This window comes from Bos indicus x Bos taurus, chromosome 7 (genome assembly GCF_003369695.1).
Source record: "Bos indicus x Bos taurus breed Angus x Brahman F1 hybrid chromosome 7, Bos_hybrid_MaternalHap_v2.0, whole genome shotgun sequence".
Classification (NCBI taxonomy): Eukaryota; Metazoa; Chordata; class Mammalia; order Artiodactyla; family Bovidae; genus Bos; species Bos indicus x Bos taurus.
In genome coordinates, this window is record NC_040082.1 from 61,678,652 (window position 1) to 61,693,240 (window position 14,589).

The window sequence follows — 14,589 nt, forward strand, 5'->3', positions numbered from 1 at the left end:
AACATCTGCTGGATCATTGAAAAAGCAAGAGAGTTCGAGAAAACCATCTATTTCTGCTTTATTGACTATGCCAAAGCCTTTGACTGTGTGGATCACAATAAACTGTGGAAAATTCTGAAAGAGATGGGAATACCAGACCACCTGAGCTGCCTCTTGAGAAACCTATATGTAGGTCATGAAGCAACAGTTAGAACTGGACATGGAACAACAGACTGGTTCCAAATAGGAAAGGGAGTACGTCCAGGCTGTAGATTGTCACCCTGCTTATTTAACTTATATGCAGAGTACATCATGAGAAACGCTGGGCTGGAAGAAGCAGAAGCTGGAATCAAGATTGCCGGGAGAAATATCAATAACCTCAGATATGCAGATGACACCACCCTTATGGCAGGAAGTGAAGAGGAACTAAAAAGCCTCTTGATGAAAGTGAAAGAGGAGAGTGAAAAAGTTGGCTTAAAGCTCAACATTCAGAAAACGAAGATCATGGCATCTGGTCCCATCACTTCATGGGAAATAGATGGGGAAACAGTGGAAACAGTGTCAGACTTTATTTTTTGGGGCTCCAAAATCACTGCAGATGGTGACTGCAGCCATGAAATTAAAAGACACTTACTCCTTGGAAGCAAAGTTATGACCAACCTAGATAGCATATTCAAAAGCAGAGACATTACGTTGCCAACAAAGGTCTGTCTAGTCAAGGCTATGGTTTTTCCAGTGGTCATGTATGGATGTGAGAGTTGGACTGTGAAGAAAGCTGAGTGCCGAAGAATTGATGCTTTTGCACTGTGGTGTTGGAGAAGACTCTTGAGAGTCTCTTGGACTGCAAGGAGATCCAACCAGTCCATTCTAAAGGAGATCACTCCTGGGTGTTCTTTGGAAGGACTGATGCTAAGGCTGAAACTCCAATACTGTGGCCACCTCATGCGAAGAGTTGACTCATTGGAAAAGACTCTGATGCTGAGAGGGATTGGGGACAGGAGGAGAAGGGGATGACAGAGGATGAGATGGCTGGATGGCATCACCCACTCGATGGACGTGAGTTTGAGTGAAGTCCAGGAGTTGGTGATGGACAGGGAGGCATGGTGTACTGCAATTCATGGGGTCGCAAAGAGTCGGACACGACTGACCGACTGAACTGAACTGAATGGTAAAATAAACCATGGTGTTAACTGCATCTTTTCAGAAACAGAAACATGGCAATGATATATACACTTAAAACTTGCCTGTAGTAGCTTTCATTTATTCATATGCTTACATATGAGTTGCCCTTTCTGTAGAATCAGTTTGGAGTGTATGTGTTTTTCACATTATTGATTTTGTGTATCATTTTTGGGTCTCAGAAATTATGTGTAACTTCAGAGTTATGCTTTTCAGAAAATATGTTACTCATGGTATGTTTAAGGTTGGCCATGTAATTTTGAGGCTTATTAATTAATAGTGGATTTTGCCTATATTTTCTCTTTGGCAAAACCCATAAGTTTTTTCCTCCTTAATTGATTGCTTATTTCTGGAAATTTAATAGCTGGAAGCTTTGACAATTAGGTGTTTGTCATTTGAATGCCAGCCTTTTAAGCTTTGAAGATTCTGTAATCTGTTCCAGGAGATTTGGTGATTTCTACTCCTTTTAATCACATTGTGTGATAGGCATAATTGCTTGCACGCACAATGGCTTTTTCTTGCAATATTGTGTTATAGCGAAATTTTTTTGAGTGTATTCAAAGCAGTATTAGGGATCGTCAGTTAAGTTAAAATCCAGCTTCATTTAATGTTAGCATTTGCAGAAAATTCAGTTGCATCGGCAGTCAAATAACCTGTATTCAGCAAAATTCAAACCTGAACAGCAGTATCAGTTATATTATGGCTTACTTCTCTACTTGCAGCCTGCAAGTTTCTTTCAACATATATTATAAAATGCAGCCAGGTTTCAGATGTGTCTTACAACTATGCATCTTGAAATAGAGGAAATGTGGTATTTTACTATTAATGATGATTTTCAGTGTCTGTGGCTGGGCCCAGACAGCTTGTTTGCTGGAAGTTTGAAAGTATAGGTTCTGCAGCCAGAATAACTGAATTCGATCCTGGCTCCAGTACTTTAACAAGCTGAGCAACCTTGAACAAGTTACTTATCTCCTACCAGAATGCACACACCATAATAATCAGGAATTTTGTCTGTCCTATGGTTACTGCTAGAGTGGCATCAGGTCCTTGTGTGCTGTGGGCTTAGTAGATCATTCGTGTCTGACTCTTTCCAACCCCACAAACTGCCGGCTCCTCTGTCATGGGGATTCTCCCAGCAAGAATACTGGAGTGGGTTGCCATTTCCTTCTCCAATGCATGAAAGTGAAAAGTGAAAGTGAAGTCGCTCAGTTGTGTCTGACTCTTAGCGACCCCATGGACTGCAGCCTACCAGGTACCAGGCTCCTCCATCCATGGGATTTTCCAGGCAAGAGTACTGGAGTGGGGTGCCATTGCCTTCTCCCCATCAGGTCCTTGGTAGATACAAAAAATGTTTGTTGAATGAATGAATAGAAGAGCCCTTCTAAATCTCAGTTTTCTCATCTGTGAAAGGGGGGTTGATGATAGTATGCTGCTGCTGCTGCTGCTAAGTTGCTTCAGTTGTGTCTGACTCTGCGCGACCCCATAGACAGCAGCCCACCAGGCTCCCCCGTCCCTGGGATTCTCCAGGCAAGAACACTGGAGTGGGTTGCCATTTCCTTCTCCAATGCATGAAAGTGAAAAGTGAAAGTGAAGTCGCTCAATGGTGTCCGACTCTTAGCAACCCCATGGACTGCGGCCCACCAGGCTTCTCTGTCCATGGGATTTTCCAGGCAGGAGTGCTGGAGTGGGGTGCCATTGCTTTCTCTGGATGATAGTATAGTATCTATCTTATGGTGTTGTTCTAGGGATGAAATAAGATGATACATGTACCCATTGATTGGGGCCTTTCTCAAGGGGAAGCTGTTCCCAGGCCCTGTGTTGGTCTGGGTGGTTGGCATGACCTGTGCCTGGCAGGAGCTAGGCTGGTAGCTGTCTTTTGGTCCATCATCCCCAGCACCATCTGGGCCTCTCCCAGAACTCAGATGCTGTTTTTCCTCATAAGCACTTGCTTTTGCCCATGGCTCATCTCTTCTGCTATGCTCAAGCTCCTTGAGGGCTATGAGGGTACCTTAGCCATCCGTGTGTCACACACAGTCCTGACGCAGAGCCCTGGGAGACGCTAGGAGGTGCTCAGCAGACATTTCCTGAACAAGTGACAAGGCAGACTGTGGTTGGACTCTGCCCTGAGCCAGCTGAGATTATGGGGACAATTTTAATATTTTTCCAGAGAATAAGGACAAATGTGGGAACTAGAGGTCAGACAGGGGCATGGATCTTTGCCATTTTCTCTCCTGTTTTTCCTTCTTGTAGTTTTTGTTTTAAAATTCCTGTTATTTGAGAGAGGACAAATGGATGTGGTAGGGATCACAGAATCAGTAGTTCTTTGTGATCACGTCCCCGCCCCCATCCTTGCTCAGGCAGAGGAATGACGCAGAGAAGCAAGCCCCTCCTAGTCACCTGAGTCTCTCCTATGGGAGGTGTCTCAGGGGCTAGAGCTAATCCTGTGAGCAGATAGCCTGTTTCTTGCATCCCCTTTGAGACACAAAGTTCAGCTCTCACCACATGCAGCCTTGTTGACCCAGGGGCAGGGTAAGCAAGCTTCTGGGACACACATACTGTGAGGAGAAGGGATATGACTAAGTTCTACTGCAGTTTGACCACTGAATTTCTGGATACTAGACTTTTCTGAATCTTTGCTTTTTCTGCTGGTAAATATGTTTCTACTTCTCAAGATTTCCACTCCTTATGAAACTCTGTTGAGGCTTTTCAGAGTGAGAACTAACAGAGAACTGACCCACATTTCAGGTATAGGTCAGCAAGAAATTGGTTGGATCTCTTCAAAAAATTAGATTAGTGTCAAGTATGTGTTAGAAAGAGAAGTACAGATTTGTTTCTTTCTGCATGATCACATTTTATGTACTATTATCTCCTAAAACTATCATCAGGGGCCAAATTCTGATATTGTATTTCCTGGAAAGAATTGGACCTTGTCTCCTGGGATCTTTAGTGTTGTGGGCCCTCCTGTCTGAATTCCTGGCCTCTCCAGGGATGGGTCTGGGGTACAGGCAGGAGCTCCCTGGCCAGTAGGCTGAGCTTGAGTGCTTGCTGCCAAGGCACCATCCAGGGACCAAGCAAGTATATCCTGTGCTTAGGCTGGGCTCTTGGCAGCCCTACCACACTCTGAGGTCAGCATTAGACCTGCCAAATTCTCAGCCTGCAAACAATGATCTGGCCTGGACCCCTGAGTCAGTGATACTCTTTTTTACTTTTCGCCTCTGAGAGCGCAGTTCACTAAGCACCTGTGACTGGAATTCTACCACACTACGACCAAAAACCCACCTTAACTACTCACTGTGATTATTTCACACACTGTTTTAAAAAAGGTGTTTATGTTGCAGTAAGCTCAGAGACATGAGCAAATGAAAAGTGCACGGCTCAACTTTTACAAAGCCAGCATCCGGATCAAGAAACAGAACTCCAGGTCTTCCTTCCAGTCGCTACCTCCACTTCAAGAAGCCAAACTACTATTTGACTTCTTATAGATCAGTTTTATCAGCTTTTAAGCTTGGTATAAATGGAATCTTGCATGCTTTTGTGCCTGACTTCTTTTGCCCAGAGTACTGTTTTGCACATCATTCTAATTCTTACAACTCACAAGGCCATTTTGCAGAGGAGGAAACTGAGGCTTATTTACAGTAGATGGTTCTATGATTTGAAGCTGACTATGTCTGCTGCCCTGCTTTTTATTAAGGAACCTCCACCCTGATGGGGAGACCCTTAGTTATTACCATTCAAGAACTTTGGGGGAGTTCCCTGGTTGCCCGTGGTTAGCATTCTGAGCTTTCACTGCTGTGGCCCAGGTTCAGTCCCTGGTGGGTTCCTGTAAGCTGCGAGGCATGGCCAAAAAAAGGGGAAAGAGCTTACAATCTGGGGGGCAGACAGACTGGTAATGTGGCTGAGAAAAGTAGCTGGCTGTAATCTAAGTTCAAGGAAAGCACCCTAGAGTATTTTATTGCAGATTTTGGGGGTAGGAAAGGCCTTATAGGAAAGGGAATATCTGAACTAAAACTTGGAGAATGAAAAGTTGGGTTTTTGGAAATCCATTCAGGTTGAAGGAACTGTAGGAATATAGGCATAGAAGTTTGAAATAACTTACTGAGGGGAGAATAATTTGTGTAATGCCAATCAAGGATTTTTGGTGGGGGAGCTGGAAGATAAGGCTGGGAGGGGAGTAGGAGTTGTGGAGAAGGTTAGGAAGTGAGGGCTTTCTTCTTTAGTATTTACCCAACTGCATGCTATAAAACCATAATGGTATGAGACAGTTTTAGGTAAAAAAGTGTTCAGATGAGATGCACTTGGGAGACAGTGGCTAAAACAAAGGAACCAGGTTAAGAAACTGTGGGACTTGTCTGAGCGTTTATATATTATGAGGATCATGAATCTCTAAAAGGGATTTGTAGTTGTATATGATGTGCTCCCCAGGCTCTTTTGGGTCCTAGAACCTCTTTACTATAGAATGTCTCTGGCTTCTAGTATTTTGAGGAACACGTTAAGGAAGCCACCTTTCTTTGGTTGCCCCAAATAATTTTTGATGATTGCATCTGTCGATTTTCCTTTTCATTTTATTAGTGATCTGTATTTTTTGATGGTGAGACCATCTTCAGAGGATGTTATATCCATGGGAATCTGGGTTATCCTGGGCTGTGAAGGTGCCCTTTCTAGAACAAGTTTACTGGTTTGGAAATAGATTTTGTATTTTTGTCTTGAGTACCCCCTGTACCACCTGGGTAGTATTAATTCAACCCCCGCATCTGTATGTGACATGAGCCTTGGGTTCTGGTTTCTTGAAGATGAAGTTTTCACTCCCCAGGCCATAGGAGATGGTGAACTTCCTTCTACCTTCCCATAGCAGATGGTTGGAGTTCATCTATTCCTGGTTTTACAGCTGAGGCTACACTGTCCTCAAGGAGCCTGTGGCCTACACATTCAACCTGATGGGATACTTGTCCTGAACCATTAAAGCCCATATCGGAATTCTGCAAGCCTGTGAGCCATTTTGGTCTCAGCTTTCATTCAGCTCCCAGACTTAAATCCTTTGTTATTTAAAGCACTCAGCATTTACCTCTTGCTTCTGAGTATGGCTCAAATCTATTTTTTGGTTTTTTACCATTTTTTCATGTGTTTATATAGGGGAAGATTCCTTCTGAGTCAGCTCAGTATGCCATGTTGGCTAGAAGTTGTTGTCCCTCCTTGGGTCATGTTCCCGTCCTTTGTAGGATTAGTACAACTGAAGTAGTCTGTCAGCTTGGAGGCCTTTGTGTCAAACCATTGTGCTTCAGTCCTTTCCCTTATCCTTTGTGTAGTGAATCATAGTGGAAGTGTTTTTGCTGGCTGTAGACAGTAGTAGAAATCTGAAGGACAATTTCCAGGCAAGGTGCTGTTATTGTTATAGTTTTGTCATTGTTTTTGTTTATATGAATTCAGATTTCTGGCGGTGTGCTGTTGGAGGAAGAGAAAGAACCACGTGCCTAGTCATTCCTGCTTTGATTAACCTATTCATTCTCTCAAGAAATACTTCTTGAGTGCTTTCTGTGTGACAGATACTACGTTAGCCATAGGAGAGACATTGATGAACAGATAAACACAAGATTCCTAGCCTCATGGAACTTACAATTACATGTAGGGAGACAGATATTGTCAAGCTAAGCTAAGCTAAGCTAAGTCACTTCAGTCGTGTCCAACTCTGTGCGACCCCATAGACAGCAGCCCACCAGGCTCCCCCGTCCCTGGGATTCTCCAGGCAAGAACACTGGAGTGGGTTGCCATTTCCTTCTCCAACGCATGAAAGAGAAAAGTGAAAGTGAAGTCGCTCAATGGTGTCCGACTCTTAGCGACCCCATGGACTGCAGCCTACCAGGCTCCTCCGTCCATGGGATTTTCCAGGCAAGAGTACTAGAGTGGGGTGCCATTGCCTTCTCCGGATATTGTCAGACACACATGCAAATAAATATGCGGCTACAGACCGTGAGCACAGGGTGCTGTGAAAGTGCAGACTGAAAGCAGTAGTTGTGATTGCTGCCCTGACATCATGACTGGGTAGACCACTTTCTCACTGTCTTACCTCAAGTTCTCTTTTTGTGAGTGTCTCTAGCTGTTTCACAGGACTCTTGTGGGTCTGAAATGAAGCAACTATAAGAAAGAGCTTATTCAGTGTCAAACCTTAAGATGATGATATTATCTGAGAGACGAGGGCAACTAGATGAGGTTTTCCTAGAGTCTGGGGAGCCTTCAGACCAGTGATATGCTGGTAAATGTTTAGCAGTTGGCTCTCCAATAAAAAATTCCAAGAGCTTTGATTTGTTTGCTGATCCCTTTGCTAATTTCCATGGTGTAAATATTTCCACCAAGGTAATGTCACTAGACACTGAATTGGGACCAGCTCCAATCCATCACTGCTCCCAGCTGTGTCCCATGCTGTGTGTGGCCAAGAATGGGAATATAGTTAACACACCTCTTGTTAAGTTTTGATTTGAGAAAGAGCACAGAAGTGTGACAGGATCACTCTTGTGTCTGGATATGCTGTCTTGTCTTTTTTAAAAAAGTAATCTTATTTAAGTTTAAAACGTTTTTATTAAAATATAGTTAACATACAATATTTTGTTAGTTTTAAGTGTACATCATAGCAATTTGACACTGAAATACATTATGAAATGATGATGTTAAATCTAGTACCTGTCTGTCCCCACACACTTATTACAATATTATTGACTGTATTGTTTATGCTGTATATTGCATCCCCGTGACTTATTTTATAGCTGGAAGTTTGCACCTCTTAATACCCTTCACCTGTTTTACCCATCCTTCCACCCTCCTTCTGTCTGACAACCATCTGCTTATTCTCTGTCTGTGAATCTGTTTTCGTTTTGTCTTGTTTGTTCATTTGTTTTGTTGTTTTTTAGATTCCATATATAAGTGAGATGATATGGTATTTGTCATTCTCTGACATTTCACTAAGCATAATATCCTCTAGATCCATCCATGTTGTCTCAAATTTCACTCTTTTTTATGGCTGAATCATATTCTCTGTGTGTGTGTGTGTGTGTTTCACATTGGAAGTGCTGTCTTCTTGATTTAAAATCATGGCAGTGCATTTGGCAAATGCTATTGGCTCAGTCCCTAGGAAAGAAAAATGTACCAGGGGATGTTCTAGGATGACAGGGAGGGTGCAGTTAGGATTTTGGATTTAGAAACATAGTTTTCCAGCTCAACAGTGTGCCCAGGTTTTTCAAATCATTGTGCCTCTGAGATGCTATATTGGATAATGTTAAACCTGAATTTTTGGCATTAGAGGTGAGTCCATGTCTCAGATCCACTGCTTCCTGGCAGAAGGGTCTTGCACAGGTTGCCAGCCTCTCTGAGGCTGTTTTCTCATCTATAAAATGTGAGCAGTGGTACCTCCTTCGCAGAGTCTGCTGCTGCTGCTGCTGCTAAGTCGCTTCAGTTGTGTCCAACTCTGTGCGACCCCAGAGACGGCAACCCACCAGGCTCCCCTGTCCCTGGGATTCTCCAGGCAATAACACTGGAGTGGGTTGCCATTTCCTTCTCCAATGCAGGAAAGAGAAAAGTGAAAGTGAAGTCACTCAGTCGTGTCCGACTCCTAGCGACCCCATGACTGCAGGCTACCAGGCCCCTCCATCCATGGGATTTTCCAGGCAAGAGTACTGGAGTAGGGTGCCATTGCCTTCTCCGTCACAGAGTCTAGGGTGGACTAAATGAGGTCATACATGTAAAATGCTCAGCACTGTGCCTGCTGTTATTGCTGAAATTAGTCCTTGTCAATCTTGAGTAGCAAATCAGGTCCAAAGAATCTAGGTTTTCCCCTGATGTTCTCAAAGGTAGCTTATTTCCCCATCCCGTGTTTGGCTGAGAATCACCCTTAACTGGACCTTTCCCCTTGCCAAGTCACTGCCCTGCCCTATTTTAATCTGAGTCCCCCTCTTCATTCTCAGAACACGTTATTTTTCTTTTATTTATTTTTAATTGGAGGATAATTGCTTTACAACATTGTGTTGGTCTCTGCTGTACGTCAGCATGAATCAAGCGGGGCAGAGTGCCCCAGGGCTACCCTCTTTGCTCAGTATGCAGGTATGTCTGTCTTGGCTCCCTCTATAACTTAGGGGGCAGAGTGGAAGGATTGGGTCATCTAGTGTTTTCTGACCAAGGCTTGTGCTTACATCGGAGGTGTGAGCTGAGGACTATAAAATCCGATTTTCTCCATCTCCTTTCCATGTAGCAACCTTGTAGCACTCAAAAATTGGTTCTGAAACATGAAGCAGTGAGGAAATGATACTATGGACTTCCCTTGTGGTTCAGCTGGTAAAGAATCCGCCTGCAATGCGGGAGACCTGGGTTCGATCCCTGGATAGGGAAGATCCCCTAGAAAAGGGAAAGGCTACCCACTCCAGTATTCTGGCCTGGAGAGTTCCATGGACCGTATAGTCCCTGGGGTTGCAAAGAGTCGGACACGACTGAGTGACTTTCACTTTCTTTGTCTAAAAGTGAAACACTAAGTGTGCCTTGGGGGCAACTGGTTATTTCATCATGGGGTCCACAAAAAAAAAATTTTTTTTTCATCTGAGTAGACATTACCCTGTCCCATGATTGAAACCACAGGGTTGCTGCTTAGATCTAACAGACCAAGGGTTTATGCAGTTTTCCTTTAAAGGGCCAGAGAGTAAATATTTTAGGCTTCGTGGGCCACAGCGTCTCAATTCAGCTCTGCTATTAAAGTGTGAAAGCAGCCGTAGATGATTTGTAATGAGTGAGCGTGGCTGTGTTCCAAGAAAATTTTATTTACAAAAACAGGTGCATGTGGCCTGTGGGCTGAGGTTTGCCAACTGGGTAGCTACTGAGAATAACGGGAAAGAGTCTGAGCATTAGAGATGGGAGTATGTGGACCTAGCTCTGCTGCTTTCTGGCTCTGGACTTGGGTGAGTCACTCAGTACGGGGCTGGAGTGTATACTCACTGGCTGTCAGGAGAGTCTGTGGTTATGGTATCCCTGGAGAGTGTGGTGCTGGGCACGAGCTGCTGCTGTTTCTACTTGTTGCCCCTTTGCCTTGGCCACTCTTTTGACAGCAGGGGCTGTTGGGAACGATCATAGGCCCATAGGCTAGTTGGAAGTTCATTTGCTTATTTTCCAAGCATGACATCTAAATGAAAAAAATATGCGACCTCCTCTAGCTGTGGAGAAGGTCACCGTTGCTGCCAAGTGCTATGGCTTTCACAGCTGAGTAGGTAAACAGTGCAACTGAGCGGAACCAGTTAGACAAGTCAAGCCAAAAATAAAGATAAGGTTAAATATCGACTTCATTAGACTCAGCCTGCATTGCAGCTTCTATAGCAAAGACTATGCTGATTGGCAGGGAAGGGTGTGACCAGCGAATCCCACCTACTCAAGGCCCTGTTGTTCATTCTTTAGGAAAGCGTTCTCATCCAGCCATGTGCTCTGGGCCTGGCACTGTGCTTGGTGGCAGGAAGTGCAGAGATAGAGCTGATACCCTTCTCACCCTGCAGGAATCACAGTCCAGTAAAGGGAAGAGGAAGGCAGTGTGAGCAACCTAGGTGCAGAGCAGGTGTGGCTGTCCGTCACCTAACCCAGCAAAGTCAGGCGTCTCTGGCATCCTTTGGTTCTAGGGCCTGGCTCTGCTTCCCTAATCCTGCTGCCTGCTCCAGCCTGCTTACAAGCTCATTCTGAACTCTTTTGTCCATTCATTCTTTAAATACATTTGAATGTATATTATGTGCCAACAAGTAAGACAAGATCCCTGTTCTCATGAATCTTAAGGGCTAATTGAAGAAACACACAAGTATTTACAAAATAATGCAATAAGGTTGAGACACATAGCTCCTTGAGTTAATACTTTTTAGAAATGAACTAGACAAGGAGGATTTCCATGACGTGTGTGTCTATGTTTGTACACATGTAGGTTATTTTATATAGAAATGGGAGCAAACTACACATGTATACTGCTCCTTCCCTTCTGTTCCATTCCACTCTCCTCTCTTCCTTCTCTTCTCTTTCTGATGGATTCCTTTCTGATATCTCATCCAATCCGAGTATTCTCAGCCTGACTTAAGTACATGTTTAGGAAATAGGGCCAAAGCATTAGTAACATATCAATACGCACAAATACACAGTTAGAATAAGAAAAATTGGAGGTTTTTAACCCACACTGGGAGATATAGCTTTCATTTCAACTTGTGAATTTTGAAATTGTAAATTTTTCTGTAGTATTTACCTTTTCCCTTAGGAATTCTTTTCTTCTGCCTTCCACTTTTTATTTTGAAAAATTTCAAACCTATGGTAAAGTTGGAAAAGAATGAACATTCATATATTCCTTACCTAGATTCACCATTTGTTAACATTGTGCTTCATTTGCTTTCTCTCTTTCTCTCTATAATCTTTTATTTTGTTGAATATTTAACTTTTATTTTTGACAGTAAATTGTAGACATCACGACACTTTACCCTTAAGTATTTTAGCTTGCCCTTCCCAAGAACAAGGAAATTCTCTTTCTGAGCCGTAAAACCATTATCATACCAAACAAATGTAACACTGACACAGTAATATTTTCTAATATACAGTCAGCATTCAAATTTCCTAACAGTCTCAAAAAAAGTCTTTGATGGTTGTTTCTTTTTAATCCATGACCAAATAAGGATCATGCTTTGCATTTAGTTCTATGTCTCTGAAGAAAAAGATTAAGCGTGCATGGGGTCCGTCAGGCTCCTCTGTCCATGGGATTTCCCCGGCAAGAATGCTGGAGTGAGTTGCCATTTCCTTCTCCAGGGGTTCTTCTGCTTCCATTCCATTTTTAGTGTCTTTCATAATGCTAACAGCTTTTTTAAACGGCAATTAACATTTTGTTTGTTTGTTTATCTTTGACTGTGCTAGGTCTTTGTTGCTGCACTTGGGCTTTCTCTAGCTGTGGCAAGTGGGGGCTGCTCTCTGGTTGTGGTTCTTGGGCTGCCCATTGTGGTGGCTTCTCTTGTGGACCACAGGCTCTGGGCACGTGGGCTCTGTAGTTGTGCGACAGACCACTGGCTTCGTTGCCCCTCAGCATGTGAAGTCTTCCTATGCGAGGGATTGAACCTGTGTCCCCTGGATGGCCAGGGAAGTCCCCAATGCTAACAGTTTTGAAGAATCCAGGACACTTATGTTGAAGAGTGTCCCACACATGGAGTTGTCTGTTTCTTTGCTATAAGGTTCAGGTTTAACATTTTAGAAAGACTACTGCATAGGGAATGCTGTTTCCCTCTCATTAAGTCACATTCAGGAGTGTAATATAAATTTGGCCTGTTTACTAGTGGTGTTAACTTTGACCACTAGTTAAAGGTGGTATCTGTCAGATCAACCAATCTGAATCTCCCCCACTCTCCCTATGTAATTAATAAGTATTCTGTCAGATGACACTTGGAGAACTGTAAATATCTTGTTCCCAACAGTTTTTCACCCAGTGTTTTCAGCATCTGTGGTCGACACTGACTGAATCAGTTATTATACTGGTGGTTGCAAAGTGATGTTTTTTTAATTCTGTGCTTTTACCTTGTTAGCTGGCACTTTTCTGTGAAGAGCAGCCTTCCCATACTTTTTTTTTTTTTTTTTAGAAGCAATGACAACAGCTTTATTGAGATATAGTTCATATATCATGAGTCATCCTTTTAAAGTATACAAGTCAGTAATATTTAGTACATTCACAGAGTTGTGCAACCTTCAACACTAATTTCAGAACATTTTCATAAAGTATGGATTCTTTTTATTCTTTGGGTTTTGATTCATTGCTATCTTTTTCTTTTAACTAAATATATTTTAAATGAGGTATGATTTACACCGGAGAAGGCAATGGCACCCCACTCCAGTACTCTTGCCTCAAAAATCCCATGGACGGAGGAGCCTGGTGGGCTGCAGACCATGGGGTCGAGAAGAGTCAGACACGACTGAGTGACTTCACTTTCACTTTTCACTTTCATGCATTGGAGAAGGAAATGGCAACCCACTCCAGTGTTCTTGCCTGGAGAATCCCAGGGACGGGGCAGCCTAGCGGGCTGCCGTCTATGGGGTCGCACAGAGTCGGACACGACTGAAGCGACTTAGCAGCAGCAGCAGCATGATTTACACACGGTGAGATGTATAGATATTAAGTGTAAGATTTGATTAGTTTTGACAAATGCACTTGCCTATATAGCTCCCTCTCTATTAAGATATAGAACCTATCCATTATCACCAAAAGCTTCTTTGGCCCCTTCCCAGTCAGCACTGAATTATTTCTTCATTATCCTGTTAGATGTTTGAATTGTCCCAAATGTTGGCAATGAAAAAGCCCTATCTAGCTCGCTCTGGTCTGTCTGTTGTGTCCCCTTGATCTTTGAGCACTTTCTTGCTTTCTGGCACAAGAAAGCGTTTTGTCTTATTATTAGTTGTTGTTATTATTGTTTTTAACAGCTGAAAATATCCCGTGTCAAAACTAGTTTAATAATTTCTCCACTGGTGGACTTCAGATAGTTTCTGTATCCTCTTAGAAAAATCCTGCAGCAAACATCTTGGAACACATATTCTTGTACCACTTGTGTAAATATTTTTGTTGACTAGAGCTCTGGAAGTTCTATTTCTAGGTCAAAGATACGCACATTTGAATTTTTGATTGCTATTGCCAAATTCTGCCTTCCCCTCTTAAAAAGCCATGTTAATTAAGCTTCCATAAACAGTGGTGGTTTCCCCGCTGTGTTACCAATGCTGACGTTTATGCCTGTCTGTGTGTATGGTGGTGCAGGCTTTGAATCTGAACTTAACTTTGAGTAAGGCGAACATTCAAACCATAGATTCCCCTTTTTGGTTCCAAGACCTGTTTTGATTTGTATAGAAATGAAATCTCTCCTCAAATGAAAGGTTCAATCCAAGGAGAAATTTTTGCCATTCTCTGTCATTCAGTTTCAAATTCACCATTATTACCAACTTTTGTGGGGGACATCTTTATAGTTTTTGTTCTGCATTAAACGAACATGGGAAATAGATGAAGAGAGGGATTTTTGTGATGAAGACATTGCCCCCAAGGCTTCTGGTCCTCTTGGAAAGTCTTTGTAAAATTTGATTCAGAGTTATTGCTCTGCATTTCTACCCTGGGGTAACTGTTGGAATTGATTTCTATTTTGCAGTGAACCTCGATGATTCTATGTTTGGGGCAGCAGGTTTTTCTTAGTGTACATTTGTGTGTGTGTGTATGTGTGTGTGTATGAGGGAGGCAGAGAGCACTCTCTGACATGACATCAGGTAGTAAATATATTCTGTTTTTATTAATATTTTCAATATTAGACCTTAGGTTAAATGCCTTTGTGGATGACTTGTAACTTTTCTTTCTTTTTTAAGGTTGAAGAAATTGTCTGAAAGCTATTTTAAAGTTATTATCTCTTTGCTAAAGTTCCCTATTTTGGT

The 14,589-nt window shown here is 42.7% G+C and overlaps 1 protein-coding gene across 3 annotated transcripts in view; it reads left to right on the forward strand.

Annotated features, from left to right (window-relative positions):
- Positions 1–14,589, forward strand: part of KLHL3 (kelch like family member 3) — a 133,267-nt gene that overhangs the window by 68,720 nt on the left and 49,958 nt on the right. The window lies entirely within an intron of this gene.